The sequence below is a fragment of the Spermophilus citellus genome, assembly GCF_964194105.1.
Source record: "Spermophilus citellus genome assembly, chromosome: 6".
Classification (NCBI taxonomy): domain Eukaryota; kingdom Metazoa; phylum Chordata; class Mammalia; order Rodentia; family Sciuridae; genus Spermophilus; species Spermophilus citellus.
In genome coordinates, this window is record NC_138187.1 from 107,336,609 (window position 1) to 107,364,094 (window position 27,486).

General features: G+C 33.5%; 1 protein-coding gene across 6 annotated transcripts in view; it reads right to left on the minus strand.

Moving 5' to 3' along the window:
• Window positions 1–27,486, minus strand: part of AKT3 (AKT serine/threonine kinase 3) — a 276,038-nt gene that overhangs the window by 224,384 nt on the left and 24,168 nt on the right. For 2 of the 6 annotated variants that reach the window (XM_081300518.1, XM_081300517.1), the window contains exon 2: window positions 3,858–3,919. The exons of the other annotated variants lie outside the window; for them this stretch is intronic. The gene's annotated coding sequence lies outside the window, so the exon portion shown is untranslated. The remainder of the gene's footprint in view (window positions 1–3,857; window positions 3,920–27,486) is intronic. 6 annotated transcript variants of the gene reach the window in all.

Genomic DNA, 27,486 nt, shown 5'->3' on the forward strand with positions numbered 1-27,486 from the left:
GCGTGCCCATCTCATTGCTTATGTTTTTTTTTTAATATTTTAGTTGTAGGTGGACACAAAGTATCTTTATTTTTTTTTAATGTGGTGCTGAGGATCAAACCCAGTGCCTCACGCATGCTAGGTGAGCACTCTACACTGAGCCACAACCCCAGCCCATTGCTTATGTTTTTAATGACAAATCTAATAAAGCATTTTCCCAATCCAAGCTTACAAAGATCTACCCTAACTGTTTACTTCTGAGTTTTATAGTTTTAGCCAACGTAGTTAAGGTCCATAATTCATTTTAAGTCAATTTTGTATACAGTGTACAATGGGGTCCCAATTCATTCTTTTGCATCTGAAAACCCTGTTATCCCATTATCATTTGTTGCAAAGACTATTCTTCTCCACTGAATAGTCTTGCCACTCTTTTTGAAAATCTATTGATTATAGATATACAGGTTTATTTCTAGACTTTCAATTCTATTCCATTGATCCATGTCTATCTTCCATTTTTCTTTTTTGACCACAGATACCAGGACATGAAAAGTGGTAAGCATTCAACAAATATTTGGTAGCTTAATAACTATTCCTGTCAATAATAAAATGATAGAATTTTTTAACTCACAAAGGCCTTAGGGAACATTCTTCTATTTAGTAACTTATTTTCCCAATATTTAATAAAGGAGAAAACTGAGGCCTAAGAGAGATTAATTGATCAGCTCAGTGCAAAGAACAAATTAATACAGACCAAAGCAGGGTCAGAATTCATGTTTCCTCATTCCAATGCAGGCTCTTGCCTTATATAACATGCTGTTTTTCAAGTGAAACTAACTGCTTTAACATTCATTACATGAGCAGATAGAGATACGTATACATGTATAGGTGCTTACTCAAAGTGGAACCCCTTTCTAAGTACATAATTCACAAAAAAAGCCATTAACAACCAAAATGGGCCAAAAAAAAAAATAAACCACAGTCAACAGTTTCCTCCAGACAACTCTTCTCTAACTTCATTTTCAGTTCAAGAACCTAGCTAGTTTCTCTTTCAATCTTCAGATTATTCTACATGAGAAAAAAAATCTGTGATGGTAAAAAATGAAAATTATCAGGTGTCTAGTTCCATTACCCTGTGCTCTTCTACGTTTCGCACCACAATTATCTATCATTCACCACTACATGCTTTAAAGAATGAAGAATCTCCATACTTCCAAAAACCAGAAAAAAAAAAAAACCTTCTACAATGTACTTGCAGAGAAGGAGATATACATGATTATGTATGATTTTGAGAAAAAGAAGAGAGGCTAAATGTTCAACCCTAACACTGCATTTGTATATACATGTGAGGGAAAACATAGTTTATATACAAAAGTTATATATGTATTACGTATGAGTAGATCATAAATTCTCTTGTGGTCAAGAAAACACTTAAGCTTTAAACTCTAATCTCTTCACCCAATCAAGTCCTTTGAGCTCAATTAAGTTTTTCTTTCTACATACCTCTAATGTGATAATTATTATAATGCATTCTAATAGTTATCTCATGTTTGTGTCGTCTCATTGAGAACAGAGACCATATGTTTTTTCATGTTGCATTTAGTCCACAATCTAAAATAGCCCTGGCACATGATAAGTACTTTAAAATTCTTTGTTGAATGAATATTTTCAAACTGTTTGTAATACTGAATACACCTGTTTAAGAATGTCAACAACAAGAAATTTGTTAATTTTTTCTATAATTCCCAAATACTCAAGTTCACATATAACTCACCAAACATTGCTTATACTCAGTATAAACTTCAGAGTTGGCTAATCTGCTTAGAAAAGCAAACAATTAAAACCCAATATATGATGATCTGAATGTTATAATTCTTCATCATATATGCTATATTCTTAGCCAAAAACACAAAGAAAAATTCAAGTAATACTAATCAAGTTATAAGCAGCATGGTCTAGTAGAGTGATTCACAAAGGAACTGGGAAAGCATTTCTCTAGAGTCATGCAAAGGAACTCTTCAGAATATGTAAAGAGACTGTCATGTGGGCTGGGGATGTGGCTCAAGCGGTAGCGCGCTCGCCTGGCATGCATGCGGCCCGGGTTCGATCCTCAGCACCGCATACCAACAGAGATGTTGTGTCCGCCGAGAACTAAAAAAATAAAATAAATATTGAAAATTCTCTCTCTCTCTCTCTCTCTCTCTCTCTCTCTCTCTCTCTCTCTCTCTCTCTCTCTCCCCCCCCTCTCTCACTCTCTCTTTAAAAAAAAAAAAAAAGAGACTGTCATGTTTGCAAAGCATGGGTAAAACAAAAGAATAAAATGACTATAAAATAATGATTTAGTGGAAAAGGCAAAGACTTTGTAATTTTAAAGTCCTGATTTTAATATGAGCCTTCATTGTGACCACTTCTAGGAAGACCACTGCATCTTTCTGTACCTCTTTTAGTTCATCTTTTAAATAATGTGAATAAGAATGTTTATTCCAGAATCTCACTTTGAGAATCACATGATAATGTGTAAAGGCCAGATAGCCAGACACCAGCATATAAAAAAATTAATTCTCTTCCTACCTGGCAAGAGGTTGTAATATGTGGGGCAGATTCAAAAAACTCTTCTCTAAACATGTTTCCCCCAACAGATGTCAGTGTTTGAGGTTTTAGCATCAGGAAATTCTATTTGGAGCTTCAAGTCCCCCAATTAAATGTAAAATAATCTATTAATGGATAATTTTAATATCCATTTAATGTCTACTCACCATGTTAAAGATTACTTATCAAGCCATAGCAATCTCTTCTGATAGTAACAAAACAGGGAAAGGCCTATGATTCATTGAGGAGATTGAAGAAACAAGAAAAAGAAAAGGCTGGAAAAGAATCTTGAGACCACCTTTTTCTACCTACTTTATAGTATTACTTAAAAACCAGTCCCACTAATAGAATAATCACAACATAAATTATTCAAAAGTTCATAAAGTCACTAGTAAACCCAGCATATTAATTTAAGATTATTTTTATGGCACGAAATATAACTACCTGCCAGACGTCATAAACTTTTCTCCTTTTGTATATGGTTCCACTTTTACAGGCTCATCTCCTTTCAAGATTATGACTTACTCCCTTTTTTACTTTATTAAAAAAAAAAATACTGGGGCTAAGGTTGTGGCTCAGTGGTAGAGCGCTCGCCTAGCATGCATAAGGCACTAGGTTTGATCCTCAACATCACATAAATGTAAAATAAAGATATTGTGCCCACCTAAAAAAACTAAAGAATAAATATTAAAAAATACTGATTTGTTGTTTTAAAAAATCATAACTTTGAGTTTATATAATGTATACTATAATAAAGTTGATCTTGGGCATGGGTCATTTTTCTTCTGAATGAAAATGTTATTTAATGATTATCTAATGTTCATATTAACTAGATACTGTCTCTGTAATTCTTCCTTATTTTTTCTAAAGTTTCATTTCTGTTGTTCTGGAAGCATATTTGCTTAAAATAGTATTTATGGATAAGAATTGAAAATGTTATTATTTAAAAAAAGAAAATCCCCAAACTATAATTTAATAAAACATCTTTCACAATTATCACCAAAGAAAAGATCTACTTTGGTATATACCATTTGCTCTACATTTCCCCAAAGTGTCAACTGTGTGCTAAGTCTCTGTGAAAGTTGATAAAATCATAGTATAGACAACATGACAGGTATGCCATATAAATCATTTTGAAATTTATATTACATCAAAACCACTATATTGTCTTTATAGACCTCACCAAGACAATGTCATATCCAAACTTAAACTTCACATTTTATTTCTGTTAAGGAGCAACCACTATGACTTTTTTTTTTCGGAACTTCTACCCCAAATTCTCAGTCACTCACCCGCCCGCCATCTTATGAATCCCGTGCTTCCTCTCCGCCTGTGGGCTCCACCAAAGAGGACTCTATAAAGTAAATGTGGAGACAATTATTGCCAAAAATGAAAGAATGGAAATTCTTAATAGTTCCAGAAAGGCTAATACATATCAGTTCCAAATTTCAACTTAGAGAGGAGAGAGTCTAAATCCTAAAGAATAAGAATAGATTATATGGACTCTAATTTTAAAATATCAAAATATGTTTGGGATTCAAAATGTTTAAAAATAACTTTTCAAATTCCAGCAAAACAAATTAAGCATTATTTGTAGGTAAAGATCTAAATGGCACTTCTGGTTTCCAAGGCTTACAAAAAAAAAAATACAATCTATCAGTGAATTTTTAAAAAAAGATTCAAATAAAAACAAATTTTAAAACTGCATTTTAAAGGTCATTTATGTATGAAGAACATCAAAGCTTTTCTTTTCTTCTACTCTTTGCATAATGAGAATACATCTACAAACCTGAAATTCATACCTAACTCCTTTGTTACTGATACAAAGAAGGAAACACTGTTCCCCACCAGCCTGCCTGCAACCTTGCTCTTCTTCCTACATTACCTTTCTTAATTCATGTTATATTTCCATGAAGGAAAAGCAGGTTTTCTTCAGTACCCCAAACAGAAAATTTATTCTAAGACGAGGACGATGATGATGATGATGATGATAGAGTAAATAAATATCACTTCTTATGTTAGAGACAAAATGCTGAATGTTTTCCATAAGTTTATGATAACTGCAATATGAGATATTGTTGTAAACTGAATGTTTGTTTTCCAAAAGTTCTTATGTCGAAGTCCTAACCCCAGTGTAATGTATCTGGAAATGGGGCCTTTGGGAGCAGATTAGGATTAGATGAGGCCAAAGAGCTTCACCATGCTGGCACCCTCAAACATCCAGCCTCCAGAATTGTGAGAGAATAAATTTCTGTTGTTTAAGCCACTCAGTCTATCTTATGTTTTCATGACAGCGTGAACAGAGTAATATGGATAGGTACTATTATTTCTCCATCTTTAGATGAGAAAATTATAGCTCAGACAAGCTGAATAACATCCCTATAATGGATTCAGGAGACAGTGGTGGAGCCAGGATTTAAACCCAACTTTTAACCAATACTGTCCCACTGATGTCTTACATGATTGAGTGCCTAAGATGTATTACCAATTTTGCTAAGTATAAGAAATAAAAATAAGTTTGACCATAAGGAACTCCTATCTAATCATAGTAAAGACAAATACATGAACTACTAAAGAATGAGTTCTTTGGGGCCTGGACCCCAATAAATTTTTATTGAAATAAACAACAAAAAAATACTACCAAGCAATAATACAAGGTGATAAGTACCTTATAAGTATCTAAAATAAAGCAAAACAAGGGTTACCAGGAGAGAGCAACTGTGAGGATGGTTAAGGTAACCAGCATGAAAGAAGTAGAGAAGGAAAAAATATGGTAAATGCAATTCAGTCAGAACAGGTAAGTCAATTACATTTGGAAGGGAATTTATCAAAGCCTGCTAGTGGAAGTAACATATAAAATGTATTTTCAAAGATGAGCAGACTCTCACTGTTGGAATGAGAGAATTCTAGGTTGAAGGGACTACATGCACAAAAACATGCAATTTGAAAATGTGGCTGGCTGTTGCAAACACTGTAGTTTATATGTTAATAGATCTCGATCTCATCTCCTTCTTTTTCAAAGGCCCCTACACAAAACATGAAAGTAATGATCTTGCTCAGATCTGACCTTATTAATTCCTCATTCAAACAAGGAATTCTTGCATTGTCTCTCACATGAGCTTTGAGGGACACCAAATATCTAAACTATAACACAAGATTCATGACTCTAGGTGAATCAAGGAAAAAAGAAAAAACAGGGACAAACTGTAAGTAGTCTAAGGAATTTAGATATTGTGGATAGAGTGGGACTGTTGAATAATATGATATAAATAATATGATAGGCAAATACACACAGAGTACGTTGAGAGAATCAATTAAGACTTGCAGAGGTTCAGACAAAGAAGATACAAAATGGTTCTTAAAAGGTGAATATGAAGAAGATAGGTAAAACATACACAAGTATGAAACTATGCTGAGGTGTAGAAAAACTAAGAAATTCACAATCACTAGAATATGAAGTATGAAGCTGGGCTGGCAAAGTATGATCCAATGAGACAGACACTGGCTATACATACTATGCTGCGAACATAATGACAGCCAGGCATGGTGGTACATGCCTATCATCCCAGCTCCTCAGTAAACTGAAGCAGAAGGATCCCAAGTTTGAGGACGGTCTGGGCAATTTAATTTAATAAGATGCAGCTCAGGCAAAATATCAAACAAAATAGATTAAAGCAAACCTTTGAATATTTTTATGTAGATACAACACTAGGTTCGATCCCCAGAACTGGATGGAAAACAAACAAATGAACAAACATGATCTGGAACTATAAAATGTAAACATGTACTGTGTCAAAACTAGGTGTAAGTCATACTACAAGTCATTTCAAAAATTTAAACAGATAATACACTCACATGTCAAAATCAAACATTAAAAAGGTATACATAAAAAGGCTCAGCACAACCAGACTGGCAGCTGTCCAGTTCATATCCTTACTTTGTTGTTCTTCCTTCCCCAGTTCCTTCATGACAAGGTAAGAAAATACAGCTAAATATTTTATTACCTCTCCTTTACAGACAAAAAGATTTTTACAATATCAAATCATGAAGGATTCCTAATGCTGATAATAGTAATGTTTGGGTAGTGGTACTATGGATACTTTTTAAAATTATATCTGTATTTCACAAATCTTTGGTGAGCATCTATTACTTTTATTTAATGAAAAATGGTCATATTTTTATTTTCCTTAAAACAAGCAAGATTCCAACACAAATTTTAACAGTGTCTGGTAAGAGCCTATTCCTCAGAAGGTAGAAGGAGCTAGCTAGCTCCCTGGGGTCTCCTTTATAATAACATTGATTTCATTCATGAGGGTTCTGCCCTTAAGACTTATCTTCTCAAAGCCCTAACTCTTCAGTACTATGACACTATTAAACCATATGTGGTTCCAACATATGGATGTGGCATAAGGGGACACAAACATTCAGACCATAGCAGAGAAGTGCAGACTCCAAAAGCAAACCCACACATAAATGGAATGATGATGATATTTTATTCAATGAAGAATTAGGACAATTGTTATACCTTAGGAAGAATATTTAAATTCCCTTCTTAATATCACAGACATATAAACACATACATACATGCTGCATTCCAAGTGAATTAAAAGCCTAAATAAGAAAGAATTTTATAAGAAAATATGAGACTTTAGAAGCTAATTTACAGGATGGCCTCCAATGATCTTTATACTCTGGTATTGAATGAAGCCCGTGATAAAATAAGAGGCTTTAGGAGCTTTGTGCCAAGACTCCAGAAGCTAGGAACAAAGACCAAATATAAAGCCTCTATAATTTCCTGAGTAAAGGGAGTATCTTTTGTTAGGATAGGATATTTAGTCTTAGTCCCAGGTCCCTAACAAAAGAAAGAAAGAAGCGGTAAATTGAGTTAATCATCAACAACCAGTTATTTGATCATGCCTACATATGAATATCTAAACTGCAGTGTTTGAAGAGCTTCCAGGATAATGAAGGCATCCAGCAGCATATCCTAATCCCACACAGAAGTTTCTGTGTTCAGGAAACCTTTCAGACCTTACCGTACATCTTCATCTGGCTATTCATCTGTATTCAGTAAAATATCCTTGATAATAAATTGACAACTGTAAATGAGGTTCTTTCCTGGGTACTGCAAGCCATTCTAGCAAATTATTGAAGCCAAGGAAGAAGTGGTGGGAACCCTCAATTTATAACTAATAGACCAAAGTACAGGTGGACCAGATTTGCAATAGACAAAAAGTGGGGAAGGGGCACTTTTGTGGAATTAAGCCCTTAATTTGTAGAGTATGCACAAATTGTGCAAAACTGAATTCAACTACAAGTCACCAGCTGCTGTCCAGAGAACTGGAGAACAGGTTGGTGTGGAAAAAATATAAACAATTATTTGGTATCAGAAGTGTTCCATGTGGAAAAACAATAAAAAGACACAGTAGTCTCCTCCAATTATGAACAGGGCGGAGGGGCAATGTGTAACTTCAAAAGATAGTTCGGAAAAGATAAGTTTCTGCCTGTTTTCCTGGATTATTTATTATGCCAGCCTTAACATTAGGACAATCGAGCAGCCCTAGTAAAGAACCATAAGAACTGACGCCTTCTACCAAAAGATAGCAAATCCTCCAACAACACTTATACTAAAATGTCTTGACTTCAGCCCTCTGATATCTTGACTACAACCTCAGAAAATACCAAAACCAGAACCACTAAGCCTTATTGCTTTCATGTCTCTGACCCACAAAAACTAAGAATTAATAAGAAATGATTTTTGCTTGTTTTCATCAAATGCATTTTGGTGGTAATTTGTTATACAGTAATATTTCTGATGTGCCAGTCATTATAACCTCAACGAAGAGAATGATGTTCTTAAGTATGATGCCAGAAGCAAAACCTGAAAGACAAGTAAACGTATTAAAGTGAAAATTTCAGTACAATGTAAGTACATTTGTAATGAATAAGAAAAGCCACAAACTGAAAGAAGATATTTCCCATTCAGATAACAAATGATTAATATCCAAAATACCTGAAGGATGCCTACAAATCAATAAAAGAATGACAAATCACATAATATAAAAAGGGGATGAGATTAGAGGACAAATCAGAGAAAAGGCAACTTACAAGGGAAATTAAATAGCAATAATCATAAGAATAGAAGAAACACAACCAGAAACAAAAGTAATGCAAATTTAAGTCACTAAACATTTTCTCACATATCCGATTTTTTAAAACTATATATGAAAAATAAAATTAAGGCAAAGGACAGTGAAATGACAAGTCTTATAAAAGTATTGGTAGAAGTGGACATTTAACAATCACTTTAGAAAACAAGATACAAAATCCGATCAAGGTAAAAGATGAGCCTGTCCTAGCACTTGAAAATTTTCCAGTCACAATAACAGGTCTTAGAAAAACTTTCACAATATTGATACTAGAAAACATTCCACATAAGGGCCATGTACAGAAACATTCATTGTACTACTGTTTGTAACAGGAAAGAATGGCAACCACCCAAAGGCCTTTTGATAGAATAAGAGTTAAGTAAAGTTTACTCAGTCAATACCACACAGCAGTGAAAACGAAGAGATTAGAATTCCATGTATCAACATTAGTGCATCTTGAAAACATGACATTTTTTTTAAGAGGACTACAGAGGATATGTGTGGTGTATCATTAAGTTTGAAAACATTTCAGTTCTATTGTTCCATTTTTATATATGCATCTATACACAAAAAAATTTAAATATAAATGTGTGGGAATGATAAACACTGAACTAGGTATACCTCCGGATAAGGAAAAAAAAGGAAAGGGACTACAATTAGAGTGACACATAAATTTCAAGTATATCTTAATTTAGAAAAAAAAAAGGATGATGATAAAAAAACAACCAAGCTAGGAAATGGGTTATTGGGCACTTATATGTTTCTATGTTCTTATCATTCTGATTATTTGAATATTCTACAACAAAAAAAATTTACAACAAAATATTCCTAACCAAAATAAGTGATAGATTATAGATAATCAATATTTGCAACAGAAAATGGTGAAAAGCATTTACACAGGGCTGGGGGTTATATATATAGCTCAGTGGTAGACACTTTCATAGCATATAAGACGCCTTGGATTTGATCCGCTCAGCACTGCAAAAATAAAAAAGCATTTACACAAAAAGAAAAAACAAACTATCATCACAGAAAATTAACAAAATTAGAAACTTCACTAGTAAATAAATACATGGCAAAAGGCACAAGCACAAGTTCATTAATAACTCACTAGTAATTTTCATTCAACAAGTCTGTTGAGTGCCTAGTATGGTCCAGGCACTATTCTTAGATCTGGGAATACAGCAGTAAACAATATTGCTCTCATACATTGAGCTTATATTCCAAATGGTAGAGGCAGTCAATAAAAATGCAAACAAAAGTATGCTGGTGAATGCTACCAAAACAAAATGGGTGATGTACAAATCAGAAAAGAATAATCTAGATTGAGTATTCAAAGATGGTCTGAAAAGAAATCTGCCCTCAAAAGTAAAAACTGAAAAGTCCCTCAAAAAGCTAAAGAAAGTGCAAAAGACCTGACACAAGAACAAACAAAATCCATTTGAGTAAGTGAATGAGGTAAGTATGTGAAACAAATTAATGAGACAGACAAAATGAAGTTCAGAGGTGAATTCAGGTCACCTCTGTAGAGCTGTAATATAATGCAAAAGAAAAGGAATACAAAATTATGAAAACAGAATTAGGTCCTAAATTCAATATTAATTTAAAATGAAAAAGGAAACTACATCAAATAACCAATTTTTTTGCAATCACATAAAAAAACCCTAAATATCATAGTACTTTCAATAATTAATTCCTTGGTACACTTTTACAGTAACTTTTTCCTACCTGTACTGGCTTTATAGTAGTTGACTACCTTTTCATATAACAATGACTTTGTAATATTTTATAGAGACAGAGTTAAAAAAATTGCATTTTCATTTGGGATGAGACTGAAAATTTGTTTTTTTTCTGATAGTATCTAAATTTTTCTAAAGTTTCTTTCAATCCCACAACTATTGGTGATGCACTATAAATGTTTCAATTACTGAATTTTAAAAGGGCTGGGGATGTAACTCAGTGGTTAAGTGTCCCTGGGTTCAATCCCTGGTATTTACCCCCCCCCAAAAAAAAAAGAAAAGAAAAGAAAGAAAAAATTTAAAAACTAGTCTGTAGCTCCACCTGCAACATTTACTTTCCCCAAAAGCTTTCTTTAGTTTATCCAGAAATTACCTGTTGAGGGAGTTTAAGATTTAGCTCTGTTTCCTAGTCCTGATACTCTCCACACTTCCCAACTCCATCATTTCAATATGGTTTTAACCTAACTTTGATTAGATCAATATTTAAGGGTTATATATCATTACCATCAGAGCTGAGCCAAGCAGTAAATAATAATCATCTTTTACTGCATAACATTTTGTTTTCCTTGGAATAACTGGTTTCTCATATACCTAGTTTTCTACATACTTTCTTTCATATACTTATCTACTATGTATTTACCCCTAGTTCACTTAGACTCTCCAATCTGAGAAATCTCTTTGAATATACTCACTCCCATCAGATTTCTATTAATTTCATCTTCTGGAAGAAGTCTTTCCCTGTCATCTGATGTATTCCTGTCTGGACTGGGGATTGTGGGCCAGGTACACAGATATCATCCTGGGTACTCTTCTTACCCCATCCTGGGTCTATATTGCTCTTGTCTCTTTTTCAGGCCTGCTTCTCCTTGATTTATTCCCGTGTTTTTTTTTTTTTTTTTTTTTTTTTTGTGGTGGTGTTTTGTTTTGTTTTTTGGTTTTTTTAGGTAACGGGGATTGAACTTAGGGGCACTCGACCAATGAGCCACATCCCCAGACTTATTTTGTATTTTATTAGGGGCACAGTTTCACTGAGTTGCTTAGGGCCTCGCTAAATTGCTGAGGCTAGCTTTGAACTGGAAATCCTCCTGCTTCAGCCTCCCAGTCACTGGGATTATAGGCATGTAACACCGCATCCAGCTTCCCTTGTTTTATTGGGCTACATTAACCAAGTTCCTGAGGAAGGATTTGTGGGTGATGAATTTGAGACCTTTTCTCTCTGAAAATATCTTTATTCTATTCTCGAATATAATTAATAGTTATATTAGTACAACTCATGTTTCTTCAGAATTTTGAAGATCTTCCTGCTCCACTGTTTCTTGCTTCCACTGTTGCTCAGTCATTAGACTGATTCCTGATCCTTTCTGATTCCTGATCCATTCTGATTCCTGATCCTTTACATGTGGGTCTATTTCTTAAATTCACAATGATATGCCTTTGTGTGGGTTTTATCAACAACCATTGTGCAGGGGGTTTAATGGATACTTTCGAACTGAAAAAAATATTTTTTTCTTCAAATTTGAATATTGATTCACTTCATTAAAATTTTCCAATTTTTTCTCATTTGTTTCTAAAAGTCTATAATTTTGATGCTGGAAATTTTCTTACTTGTATTTTAGTATTGTTTAGTCTTTTTATTCCTATTTTCCATCTTCTTCTTTTTACCTCTTCCAAGATTTTCCTACTTTATCTCTTAACCTGTCCAAAAGTATTGTTCATTCTTCTTTCTAAAGTATATTTATGACATGTGCTCAATTTGGTTAATAGAAGTATAGCATAACTTATAAGTTATAATATAGACAGAACTCTTGATAGTTTTTGCCATAATTTTTTGGTGAGGGTTATTGAGAATTAAACCCAGGAGTTCTTTACCACTGAGTCACACCCTGAGTCCTTTTTATTTTTTATTTTGCTAAGTTACAGAGGCTGGCTTTGACTTTGCAATGTTCTTATCTCAACCTCTACAGTCACTGGGATAGAGGCATGTGCCAATGTATAATATTCACTGTAATATTATTCACTATAATATTATTAACTAAAGTGAAGAATTAAGACACAAGAAACTCCTTAAACCAGCCATATTGTAATACATTTAATAGGTATGTAATAGGCATCTAAGCAAAAAAGGTATGATATGTGGCCACAGATAGTGACAATTAAAACTTAATGAGGAATCACTAAGTATCATAATGCTTTGCTTTCATTATTACTTAAATGTCACAGATGAGATAATTAGTAACCTATCCCGGATCATATCTCTGGTAAGTAATATATCTAGAATTAGAATGCAGGTTTGTCTGACTATTAGAGCACAACCTATTAAACACTTTGACAAACTGTCATAAGCTCACAAAAAAACTATTCCTAAGCATATTTTGCCTAGTCTCATTTACAGTCAAATACAGCCATCTGACTGAGTTCTAACTGATGAAATGTGGTAACCCAGAAGTACCACTTTAAGGTTTGGCTCACTAAAATATCTCCTCCGGATGATCTGCTCTTTCCTTTTCTGGCTTTGTACAGATGAACGCATGCTGACAGGAACCATTTACTGAAGATGGTGGAGTCACAAGGCAGAATGCCACTACCAATCAGGAATACTACTTTTTTATTTTGCTGAGCAAGAAATAAAATTCAAATTATACTAATCCACTGACATTGGGAGATTAGAGTATCAATACCCTATTGCCTCAAGAAACAAAAAGCTTATATAAGTGGGAGGCAACTTAATAACCATCATAACATATGTACATAGGACCAAAAGAGTAATACAGAGTTATATTTACAGAGAGAAGTTATATGTTCAGAGAAAAATAATAACCACTCTCAGCCAGAGAGATTATAGAGGTATTAAATTTAAAGTAAACTCATTTGATGGGATAGTAATTTGGAGGTCCCAAAAGGCATTAAAGTAGAAGGAATGACATATATTACCATACAGAATATAGAAAAGTAAAAATCAGGAAGTATATGGTATAAATCAAAAAGTAGTGAGGTCTAAGGCAGATGACAGATGACAGTGACTTTTGGACCACTTTCCCCAAGCAACAAGAACTACCAAAAACTTAAGAGCAGAAATCATACATAAATCATACAGTACAACACAAATTAAGTGCTAAAGGACTAGAGAGTAGGGGAAGCCTAGAAGCAAATATCACATAGTCTAGATTTAAGCATATAATAAATACTTACTGATCACCTACTTCATTGTGAATCTAAACTAAATGACCAGCACAGGGAATGGGAGAAAACTGAGAAATTATTAAGGAAAAATTAGTAGTTGGTATAGGAATTGAAGATAACATTGCATAAGAGAAAGGAAAAGGTCAGTAATGGCTGTGTTTCCAAGCTAAAGTGCCTAGAGAAGAGGTAAGACAACATTATTTAAGGGGAAAAAAAAAGCCTAGAAGGCAAAACTACTTTGGAAGAAACTACTAATCTGCTTTGAGGCAGGCTGAATAAGAGATGATAGGTTCCACTTCTCCCCTACCAATCTATTTTCAATTTACTAATTTAATCAAATGATCTGAGGCCCTCATTTTATCTAGAAAGGATTAAAAAGCCCAGAGATTCTGTAGCAAATAGCTAGACTTTTGAGACAGCATTCAAAGTTACAAGTTAGATAAGAATATTACAATAGTCCCATGTTTCAAAATTGTATTCCATGACACATTAATCATCCTCTTTCTAAACATGCTATTGCCACTCTTTCTCCCAACCTCCTTTCCCCTCCGATCCCACCCAGAAAAAAATTAAAAACAAAAAAACTGTGTCAATGAAGTTTGGAAAATCTTGCAAAGTATAAACATTTTTTGGAATTAAACAATGTACATTTTTAAGAAACCTATACTAAAGAAACTTTCAATTTTCTTTAGTCCAAGTATTTCCTAAATTTAGTCAAAGATAATAATCTACTTTTGAGGAAGCCTTCCTATTAATGATATACAATTTGGAAATGTTACACAGATAGTAAGATACTTGAGAGCAGGGAAAATTTCTTATCACTCTTTGCAAATTTATGGTAGAGTTATGTTAACAGTAGATGGCACATATCTTTATCATATCTAAAAAGCTATACCAAGGATTATATAGGTTTACAACAATTCTATATATCATAAAATATCTACCCACAAATTCATTGTAGGCAAGTATTTCTATCATCCTAATTCCACTGGATAAAGCAAACTTCTCCTTGCTTACAAAATTAAGTCCACCCTCAAAATGCAATACAACTGCGGACACCTCAACCTTGTAAAATCTAAAAAACGGATTGCTCAAAACAGAGCATTAAATAATTTTTTTTTGTTAAAAACTATGAAATATGTGTCAACAAGTTATTTTTCAACATGGATATTAGAGTATGAGCACAGGATGAGAGGCAAATCTTTGCTAATGACAAAAATTAAAATTTAAAAAAAAAGGCTTAAGTAAATGCTAAAAAAAAAAAAAAATATTTCCCCTTTCCTCTTCAACAATTCAGGTGAACCTAAATAAGCAGAGTCACTTATTCCAGTCCCCTTCCCCCAATAGGATCAAGAGGAAGAAAAACATTCTGCCACTGGGTGGGGTACAGAACAAACTGTGCCCCTCCAGGCTTCATTCACTAGCTGTGGGCTGAATGAATCAACATGTTTATCTGCTAATATAGCTGAGCTCATTTTAAAGTGCTATGCACTTGAAAGGCAACTTTTTAAAAATAGAACTAGTAAAAGAAAGTTTTTATTTTTTTTTTAGCAATTTTTGTTAGGTCCTTTGTTTTAGAAGACCAAGAGCTGATAAAATAATTCTTCCATTGTGTTAAAATACGGATTCTCAACATAAGATTTAATGAAACTTGGCTCTAAAACATTTGTTCTAAGGGTCAAGGACAGTCTGACTTCTTAGTTCTGCCAGCAGTTTTTTAAAAGTTGCTTCCTGTACTAGGGAATGTTCACTGTTCTTACACAAACAATAATAAAAGTCATTTATACAACCATCTTGATTAGTCTTTTCCTTTTCAACTCAATTTGGTAATAGCAAAAGTTACAAATTTAATCCTAATAAGCAGTTTAAGGTTTTTACTTACCATTGTATTTCTACTCAATCGTTATTTGTGGGGAAACAACGTTAATCTGTTCATTTATTTTTAAAAATATGTTGTGAATACCAATTATGTGCCAGACAAAATAATTTTTTTTTAAAAGTCAATAAAAGGTGTGGTCACTGTCCTCACTGAGCTTTCAGTCTGGCTGAAATTATGAAGTTATACACATATGTAATCCAGACTATGAAAAGGTAAAGATATCATAAAATCAAATATTGTGATGGTAGCCTGAGGGTCAGAGGACTCCTCTGGCAGTGACAAATTAACTGTGATTAGCTTTACAAACATTAACCATAAAAATAAAGTGCACACATACCCACACTCCCTATCATCTTAGAAATAAAAATGTTCACAACTATGAGGGGAGAGAAGGATTAACAAGATCAAGAGTAATATTTAGATGACTCTTAAAGGTGACAGCTTCAGGTGAACATCAAGAAATCACTTACCTATGGGGGAAGAAAAGCAATGGCCATTCCTAGTATATTTCTACTCAAAAATAGGTTTCATAGCTAGAACTGATTTCCAATGATAAAGTCAACATTAGCTATCAGTCTAATAATCTCCAATCATCTCAAATCCTCCAAACATAATAAATTGAGCTTGTAATAGTAAATGTATCACAAGCCTTAACACAAATATTTCAGGTCTCAAAAAAATGTCTTCAGCTTCACATATTACAGGATTAGAGAATGTAAGAGGAGAAACAAACTTTTAAAAAAATCACCTTATAATAAAATGCTTTCACTCTGCAAATCAGGAGTAAGACCCAAAGTGGGGAAGTAGCACACACAACATTATGCATTTAATTTGGAACAGAACAGCAGGTTAGCTAGAGCCTTGGAGGCCTGAGTTCACTCTCTATGTGCTTCCTATCAGTAATGCAATGGCAAATACACTGAATGACAAGGGACATAGCTGTTGCAAATAAGACAGAATTTAATATAATAGGAATTAAATTTCAAAAGTTTTATACATTTTTCACTGACCTACACTTGTCTTAGGCTCTACAAAAATAATGTTTCATCTTACCACATGCCACAGAAAGGTAAAAGTGAAAAAACTAACATTTATTTACCCCACAAGGTCCAGGAGGTAGGTTGAGTGCTTTAACTACTTCAATTTCACTTAATCGTCACAACTACCTTCTGATTAGATATAATGCTCTTTTTACTGAAACTCAGAAACAAATTATTTGAGGTTATGTAACAGAAAAAAGGCAGAGAAAATATTTGAATTCAAGCTGTCTGACTCTTCAGAACCCATGAAGCCATTTTACCATAATACACACACACACACACACACACACACACACACACACACACACACACTTTTCCACAAGAAAATATACAAAGTGATTAGAGCTCCCTGAGAACTCACCAATGAAGATTTAACTGCTGCTGACATATCTTTTCAAGTTTGATCAGAATATAACCACTATTTATTACAGTATTTTAAGAGGAAATATCAAGTTTAAACAACTACTTTACAAACAAAATTCAGAACATATTCTTAAATTGAAAACTGTTTGTAATTTCCAGCATTCTTTTCAATACCACTGTCAGAGCCACCAAGAAAAGCATTAGTATCTATTCACTCCTGTGAAATATTGACTCAATCACAAAAAGCAGTCTGCAATGCCTAAGACAACCATGAGAAAATAAGAACTACATTTTAATAATTCTGACTTCTCCACTAGTGAAAAGTCTATTAATAATTTCAACTGAAAATATACTGCTCAAAAAATAAAAGCTAGTAACATAAACAGAGCAACCAAATCATTAATTAAAAGAAGACCCATTTTTTAATTGCACAATTACCCCACAATAAATTGGAATAAGCTGTTGCTTTCTAATCTCTGCTAAATTAGTTAACACTCATGCATCAGTTCCTGGTTTCAAATATTTAGTTAACACTGTTCATCTGCTGTCATCTCTCACCAAGTTCTCTCAACCCTCATGGACTTATGCTTTTGTGTTCTCCTGTTTTATAGTGGAGAGAGAAACGTGTGTCTTCTCTGATATTAGAAGGATTTTTTGTTGTGTTTTCTTTTGATCTCTATGGGGTCTGTTTTCTCTCAAAGCTGCAAATAGCACTCCTTTCTCCATGTCTTTGTTTTGACCATTCTTTTTAACACTGGTAGTTTCCCCCAAAAGTCCAATGGTCTTGGATTATTAGTTCATCTTTTAAGAATAAGATTCTGAAAAGAACTGACTGCAAGACCTGTGGTAGAGGAACAGTGTTTGACAACTTGTAGAGTTCACAAGGGGCTCTCAATGCTAAACTATCAGTATCTTTAGATGCTGATAATCTCAATCTTCTGCAGGGGGTGGTCAGGACAGGCTTAACTGAAGTTCTAGGATAGCAGAGAAAGAGAGCCAAGAACTCCATAGTTCAGATGTATATTTCCCTAGATCTCCCTGTTTTAAACCTATCAGTCACCCATGCCCCTGGTTTTCAGAATCCAGGTATCTCATCTTTAACTATACAAAAAAAAAAAAAAAAAAAAAAAAAAAAAAACTTTGGTCCCAAAGCCCAGGGTTAGGGTAGAAATGACTATCCACTTGTGAGGGTACACAGGAGACAACCTGAGGATTCTATCTGCCAATGTACCCAGATTTTCCAATTAAACCCCCAGGGAAAAGTTTCCACTTTTGACCTTGACCTTCCTTAGTAACTACTGCCTTCAAATGCTGTGCCTCTTGGGAACTTAACACATAGTATTACACTTCATATGAGTATTATTGTACCTTTACAGGTACTGTGTGACATTACCTTTGTTGAGTCCGTCACTACCTGTCCATCTGCTTTGCTATTTCAAAAAAGTATCAGAATTTCTGTCTTCTGTTGTACTCTCTCCCCATTCATTTTATTTCTTCCATTTTGGCAGGGACTGGAGATGAAGAAGAGATAAAAGTGTAACCAGTCTCCCATTTTTAGTCAGAAGTCCTGATAGAGCTATTTTGAGATCAGCCAACTTAGGATACAGACTAAAGGGCTCATCACAAGGACTAAATTAATACTTCTCAAAGTCTGATCACAGACCTGCATCAAAATCCACTGGGATGCCTGAAACTACCAGTAGCCAGTGTGATTTCTTACTTTTGTTGTTAAATGAAAATCAGAGTGATTCACATTCCTGCTCAAAACTTTCAATAAACAGCTTCCAACTATACTTAGAATAAGCCAATTTCTTTCAAAGTCTGAAATGATATGGCCTATATATATGCCTACCTCTGATTCCAATTAATACCCTTTTCTCCTGCTCTTTAACCCTAACTTAGCTATATTGACCTTCCATTTATTCCTTGACAATCACAAAGTTTACTGCTCAGGGCCTCTGCACTTGCTCTTTCCTCAACTTGTAATATCCTTATTCTAGTTATATGCATGGCCCATTTCATTCTTCAGATCTCAGCTCAAAAGTGAATACACAAAATGTGGTCAATCCATACAATGGAATATTATTCCACGGAAGGAAATCCTGACACATGCTGCAGTGTGATTAACCTTGAAGACATTATATTAAGTAAAATAAGCCAGAAACAAAGACACTGTATGATTCTACCTGTAAGAGGTACCAAGAATAGTCAGCTTCACAGAAACAGAAAGAATGTTGGTTGCTGGGGCTGGGAGGTGAGAGAGATTTATTGTTTAATGAATAGCGAGCATTTCAGTATTGCAAGGGAAAGAAAGTTCTGAAGATGATAGGGATGGTATGATTTACCAAAATGCATAATGGTATGATTTACCAAATGACAGGGAATCATACACTTCAAAATTATTTAGATGGAAAATTATATATAATATATCTTACCACACATTAAAAAAATTATTATTTTAAAAAGGCAATGTTAAAAAAGAATGACCTCTTCAAAGACTCCTTCCAAGATCACCCCACTTCCTTCCTCTGCCAGGATAACTCTCTAGCACATACCATAGTTTACCTTTGTCGCAGCACTTATCAATATATGAAATTATTATTTTTATTTATTGACTTGCTTATTATCTCTGTCCTCGAAATAAACAGTAGGTAGCTGGGACATCTTTTAATACTACCTACATAAATCAAAATCACAGTATGATAGAAGGTACTCAGTAAGTATTTGGCAGATAAATTATTTCATTGGCTCTAGATTCCAACCCAGATCTACTGAATGAGAATCCTGGAATTTTCAGAAACCATTTTATAAAAACCAAAAATTTCCTATTTATGATGCAAATAGCACCTCATTCATCCCCATAGCTAACCTAAGCCATATGATACAACTAAAACTAACCCTTAAAATGGATATTTTCTGCTCTTATCAATGAAGGCTATTTGCTTTTGATTGGAGGAACAGTGGAAATGATATGAATAAAAGAGGAGTTTCTAATATTTTCATAAAGAAATACCCCATGACAGGGCAATAGAGTTGCTTTAATTTAACATATAACTATCTTTAAATGATCTAGCATATATGAGCTTCCACATCATAAATATGCTTAATGATCTATTTTATTAAGCAATTCAACAGTTAAGGTAGTTTTTTAAAAAACATACTGTCATTTATGTACTTGATATTATATAATTTCCTAAAGGGTTTTGTTCTATTATCTTCTGTCTTTCAATCTTACCTAGACAGTTCTCCAGCTCATTTCTAACAGGAAACAAACATATTTTCTCCCTATTCTAGAAAAAAAAAAAAAAAAGCTACTTGATTTTACTTCACTCAATCTTTAATCCTCTCTACTTCCCTTCACCACATCAAATTTCTTGGATGTCTACTTTCTCATTTCTCATTCACTCAATCTTCAACTCCATGATAACTAACACAGCTGTCAATCCTTTACCCCGGCAATCATTCTCTCAGTATCACCGATGAGCTCTTTCCTCCTGTTACTTATATTTCCCCATCTGCTTTAACTTCTGCTCCTCCTTCCAGATGACTTAAATTCTGTTCATCCTTAAAGGATGAGAGGAGAGGGTAGCACTGATCTAGACAGGGCTCCGTGTAAAGCTGGCTTCAACATTTATTATATTTTTCTGAACTGTCTGACTCAGGAACTGGTCTGTCTTCCAAAGGTGTAAGTAAACTAGGGCAGGCTCTATTCTCATTCATCTTTATCTCCCCAAACAGGAATACTCTGGCACACAATAGAGAACCTATAAAGGTTTGCTGCAGAAAGCAAAGAGGTGAGGGGAGAAGAGAGGAAGAAAATAGTTCTACTCAGTTTTTATACCAAAGTACACAGCAGAAATGCTAACCACAATGGAATTTGTTTACTCTAACTTAATGTATGCCTATTTTCATGAGGTTTAGTTTTGATAAATTTCACTAAATATTTACATTTAAATTCTAAGAACTGTACATTTACATTAAAGTTTTGACTGTAAAAGGCATACTATAAACTACGATTACAACTGCTGAATTATTAATAGGCAAAGTCACAGTTTTAGAAAATACTAGTCAATGAAGAATAATATACTTTAGCATTCTTCGCCTTTCTGATTGGAAAAGGGGTGAAAAGAAAACATGGTAAATCGGAGTCCATCTAAAATGAAATGAAAATAAAAAGAAAAATACTCAAGACTGAAGAAAGGGCAGTAAAACAGTTCCAACACTGTCCTAAAACTAACTTGAGCTCTATGAAGAAATTGTCATAAATGAGTTAGTTAAGTTTTAAAAGATTTTTAAGTTCGATTTCTGTTACTTAAGAAAAAAAAAGAAGATATCCCTAAATTTTAAAACAAAGTATGCAAAACAAACTGCTTTAAGTCAGTGCTCACTTATAATATGTTAGTAAAATCTATCTAGCACTTTGGGGCACTTATTCAACAGAAAAAAAGGAAAATATTTCTTTTTAATTTGAAAAGGATAAGGACAATTCCTGGAGGAAAAAAAAAATCAAAATCACCAAACTCTATCCTCATCTTTTCTTAAGCAGTTCACTAAGCAATCTCATCAACGCCAGAACAATACAATGATAAAGAACATATCCTCCAAGATCAGCTATGCATGTTTTATCCTGACTTATGAGGTGTGTAACCTTAAGCAAGTTACTAAACCTCTCTGTACCCAGTTTCTTCATCAAGAAAGCAATAACAGTACAGTACCAACCTTACAGGGCTGTTACAAGGCCTTAGTTAAATATATAGTAGTCCCCCTTTATAGGAAAGGAATATTTTTCAAAACCTACAGTGGATATCTGAAACCAAAAAGCACAGAATCATTTATTTATATATATATATATATATATATATATATATATATATATATATGTATATATACATACACACACATATATACATATTTCCTATACTTATGTATGTGTGTGTGTGTGTATATATATATATATATACACACATACATAAGTATAGGAAACAAGAATATATATATATATATATATATATATATATATATATGTGATCTTTTAAAACTTACCTAACTCATATATACATGTTTCACATGTCTATGACAAAGTTTGATTTATAATTAGGCACAATAAAGACTAGTAACAAAAACTAATAATAAAATAATTATAATAACATACTATAATAAAATTGCTAGCATCACTACCCTTGGGTTTGGGGCCATTAGTAGTAAAATAAGGGTTATCTGAATATAAGCACTACAATACTGCAACAGTTGGTCTAATAACCAAGAGAGCTTACTAAGTGACTAAAATGTAGGTTACATGAAAAGAAAAGCCAATTAGAAAAGATAATCAAAGCATATAAGCAAAGTAAAAACACAACAGCAGAACCAAAACATCTACAGAAACAGTTTGTTTCAAAAGGTCATAAAATAATCAGTGAAGAAGACAATAAATTACAAAAATTCAGTGGGAATGTAGGAAAAAGGAAAAAGATACAACTTGTAAGGGGATAATAAAACAATGGATATGGAAAAGAGGCAAAAAATATTTAAAAAATACAGCATTATTCCACCGTGATGATTAAAGAATGCTGCCAAATTTAGTCACTGTTCTTATCAAAAGATGGGTTCTATTTTTCCTTCTCTTGCATCTAGTGACTTCTTTGCCCATCTTGTGACTTCTTTGCCCAGTAAAATATACTAGGCTGGGCACGTAATCCCAGTTACTCAAGAAGTTGAAGCGGGAAGATCACAAGTTTGAAGTCAGCCTGGGCAACTTAGTGAGACCATGTCTCAAAATTTAAAAATAAAAGGGCTAGGGCTTTAATTCAGTGGTAGAGTACCCCTGGGTGCAATCCCCAATAGTGCTAAAAAGAGAGAGATATACTGAAATACTTCTGTGCCAATGAAACAGTCTGAAACAAATTTTTAGGAGAGCTAGTAGTTTCTTCTCTTAGACACAAATCACATGTGCTAAATCCAGTCTGTCCTACTGGAGAAAAGCAACCTAGAGAACTGAGGTAATCTCAGAGACAGGCAACAGAGCACCAAGGACCCAAATATGGGAGCAAGTATTTTAGGATCTCTCAGATCATTATAGTAACCATCTGGGCCACATGAGTGATCCCAGCTGAGATCACCAAAAGAGAAGGAAAATGCTAGTAGATAAATCATATACTCTATGTATTTACTTTTTATAAAGGGAATTCAAATATTATTTATAAAATGATTCAAACAACATTGGTTAAAAGTTTCTAAGACCTCAACTGGGTGGGAAAAGTTTGATATATTCAATTACACAACAGAAAGTTTTACATGACAAAAATATATCATAAAATTAAAAGGTATATCCAAAGTAGGAAAAATACTTGCAACAAAAAAATTAATATTCCATCTGGGCTCCTAACATGATTGTTAACTTCTTTGAAGCCAGCAAGGGAATATTATGTGACATAATGCCAGACAGATACATTTTATCACCTTCACCTTATTCTACTGATTAGAAAAAAAGTCACAGGACCTACTTATTCTCAAATAAGGGCTATGAAACGTAATACAAAAAACTAAGAATTTATAACATTTTGCTTAAAAAGATTTGAGGGAAGATGTGATAGCAATCTTTTTTTTTCTTTTTTAAAATTTATTTATTTTGCATTACAATTCTTAATACACCATTATACAACAATTTATCATATCTCTGATTATATATAAGGTATGTTGACACCAAATTCACATCTTCACACATGTATTTTGTATAATGATGAGGGTCTAAACTCACATTCTCTAAAATGTTTTACTCTACTTAAATTTCAAATTTAAACAAAGATTTCAACCAAAGCATCTGTTTACCTTACTCCCCAAGTTTTAAATATAGTTGACCTTAAGTCAGTAGTAAATAATCAGATAAGAAAAGAAAGGGATGTACTATTAGGAAATCCACAGTGATGCAACCCTTAATTACTCAAATAAATGAACAGAAAAGTCTCATTTTTTTTTCTCAAAGGGATGGATATTCAAAAAACATTCTGCCAACAAGTAAGTTTACAATTAGTCATTTGTTTAAGAAACCCGAATATGCCCTAATATGTAAGTTGATCATCTGATAACTTAATTGAAATCTACATCTAGAAATTTAGCTCTAAGCTTTCAGGCAAGTAGGTTTTGGTGAGAATCCTCTAGAGATCATTCAAGTGAAATGTCTTCCTCTGAATATAAATCCAGCTGTTGTCCTATCAAACAGTGAGAAGATCAAGTTGATAAAACAATTTTACAGGATACTAATGTGTTCTCCTATACCTGTATCAATATTTCAACATACCACAGTGTTGTTGTTGTTGTTGGAGGTTTTTGTAGCAGAAATTGAACTCATAGGCACTGAGCCACATCCCTTGCCCCTTTTATTTTTTGAGGCAGGGTTTAGTAAGTTGCTTAGGTCTTGCTAAATTGCTGAGGCTGGCTCTAAACTTTTGATCCTCCTCCCTCAGCCTCCCCAGCAGCATATAGTATGTGCCACTGTGCCAAGCCCTATACATACCATTTCCTTCAAGCATTCTTTTGTTTATCTACCTTATTAGCAATCTTGAAATATCCAGAAGCCTATTATATGGAAACAGAACACGGTTTTTATTGTTCAGAGGGACCAAAGAAAGGCCATCAGTAGCTGCTGAATTATATAACAGATAAGCTTTATATAGTGAGATTTCAGTTACTTACAATATCTGAGATGAATGATCTATAAGAAACAGCAGGAAACAGATTCTTATTGGCTTGCAATGTTAGGTTTTATGAACTCAAAAGAGCTTTTTACAGTTCTAAGAGTAAAGTAAATATTACCCATGAAATATGCATCACTCTTCTAGAACAATGAACAATACCATATTCCCATTCTAATGGCCCTCTTGATTTATTATGTTTATTTATATCGAATAAAACTATTTGCAAAGAAAAACAGTCAGAAAGATTCAATCCATAAACCATAGTTTTCTGCCCCTGTGGTCACAGGAACCTTTAAGAATATATTTTAGCAGAGATCTCACTGAGAAGAAGTACTCCTACTGCCTGAATCCCAAAGCACAGAACAACTGGAAAGTTCACCCTTCCTCTACTACAATCTCATTCTTGATTTAGACTGCTTACATACTAGCCCATTTTTAGGACCACCTTGTTCAGCTACCTATTCCAGGAATAATCTTCCAATTAATTCTACTAATTCTTATTACGTTAGTTTCATTTTGCTACCCACAAGACTTGAGAGACTTGAGAGCACAGTTCTAGAATCCCAATATCACTCTTACCAAAACCCTATCCTGGATACAGGCTGCTTTCATAATCAAAACTGTGATTTATTTCCTGCCTTGTTTTGTCTTAATTCTAATTCCTTGCCCTGATGATCTGTGACATACTATTTGAACTTCTAGAACAGTTATTTTCTTCCTTATTCATTTATCAAGTACTGATAAAAGAAAGGGCTGTATGTTCAAGGTCCTGGTGAACCCTATATGGAAATTAAAAGTCTGTACAGACATACTACTCCTGTCCTCAGGGAGTTAGAATGTGGCCTTAAAGGACATATGAGATTTTCACTGATAACCACAGAGGAAAAAAATATATGCCAAGCAGAAAGCCTATCATAAGGTTTAAAAAAAAAATAACAGTGTTAAGTGCAAGGTTAACACATCAGAAGATAAAAACTCTAGAATGCTATTGAGGAAAGTTTCTCTATGCCAAAGAACATTATCTATGTTCTCAGAGAAACTATGCAGAGTGACTAACTATCACAAGTTCAAAAAGTAGTTTCTCCATATGCCTCACTGGGATGTAGAGCAGTGAATGACACTCCTCAAGTAGCATGAGGAGTCCACCAGATGGAAGATACTCCCCTTTTCCATTCTCAAAGGGTTTAAAACTTTTCTACCCACTAGGTACTAAAAAATATTTTTTAAAGAAGTCCAATAAATTTCTGAGTGTCAATAAACAAACAAAACATGAAGTATCAAAGAAATCTTAGGTATTGGTCCAGCCTCTATCACTATCTTGAAAAATTACCTCAACTTTTTAAATCTCTAAAATAGATATAATATTAGGTAACTTTCAAAGTCTCTTCTAGCTAGAAATTCTAAAAGTACTTGGAAAAAAAAAACTCCAGCTATTTTTCCAGATAAGTGATTAGAACTCAGCTGATTTAAATCACTAGAGTTTTAGACAGTAGAATGAATGAATGAATTGGATACAACATTCCTATGTTCATATATGAATATGAGACCAGTATAATTCCACAGCATGTACAACCACAAGAATGGGAAGTTATACTCCATGTGTTTCAAAATACACTCTGTTGTCATGTACATCTAAAAAGAACAAATAAAAAGTTAGTTTCAAATTCTCATAATTTGTACTCCTCACTTCTCATAAATTTCATAAATTATATTCTTATTCCGAAAGTATTATATTAGATTAAGAAATAGCACTACTGAATTATAGAGCTTACTAAATTTTATATTTATACAATACAATAAAACCTTTACTTAGCAGAGTCCCATTTTCAGATGTGGTAACTCATATCAGACTAACCCTCCTATGTATGAAATTTTAAAATCTTCACAGAATCTGAAAAACAACTACTTGAAAGCAATAGAAAGCAGCAAAAGCTGATGGGGGGGGGGCGGGGGAGTAGGGGGGGCTTCCTAAGTTTGACGAAAAAACATGAAATTGATCAAAAGAGCTCAGTAAATTCCAAACAAGATAAACACAAAGAAAATAATGCCTAGGTATATCATAGGAAAACTGATAAAAATGAAAGAAAAATATTTAAATCATCCAGAGAAAAATGATATAGGGAAACATTACTAAAATAACAGCTGACTTCTCATCAGAAACAATGGCATCCCAAAGAAAATGAAATGACATATTTAAAGTGATGAAAGAAATAACATTATCAAATTAAAATTATACATACAGTGAAAAAGAAAACCTTCAAAAACAAAGATGAAATAAAAACATTTCAAAATGAGTTCACTGGTCACCAATAATTATGCTCTAAGAGAAATTCTAAGAAGTTCTAAGGCAGAAGGAAAATAATCCCAGATAAAAACTGAAATCCAAAGGAAGAAATTTTTAAAACTATAAATAAGTATATAAATATGAAAGGTAATATTTCCCATAATATCCCTGATAAGACATACAAATAAGCAAAAATTATAACATCATATCATGGGGATATAATATGTAAGAGAACAAGAGCACAAAGTGGGAATAAATGTAACTACAATATTGCAAGGGTCTTATATTTTACCTGAAATAAAATATTAATCCAGTATAGAATGTGATAGATAAAGGATGTGTATCATTGTAATCTCAAGAGAAGGGTTTCTGAACTTCTCAACTTCGGCACAGTGACATTTTTCAACTGGAAATTTTTTTGTTGTGGAAGATCATGCTGTGCATTATAGAACATTTAGCAGCAAGTTTTAGACTCTACCCACTAGATGCCAGTAGCAACCTCATATCATGTCAATTAAAAATGTCGCCTGGGAATGAAAATCACCTTGGTTGAAAATCATTACACTAGAAGAGCCACTAAAAAATAAATACAAGTT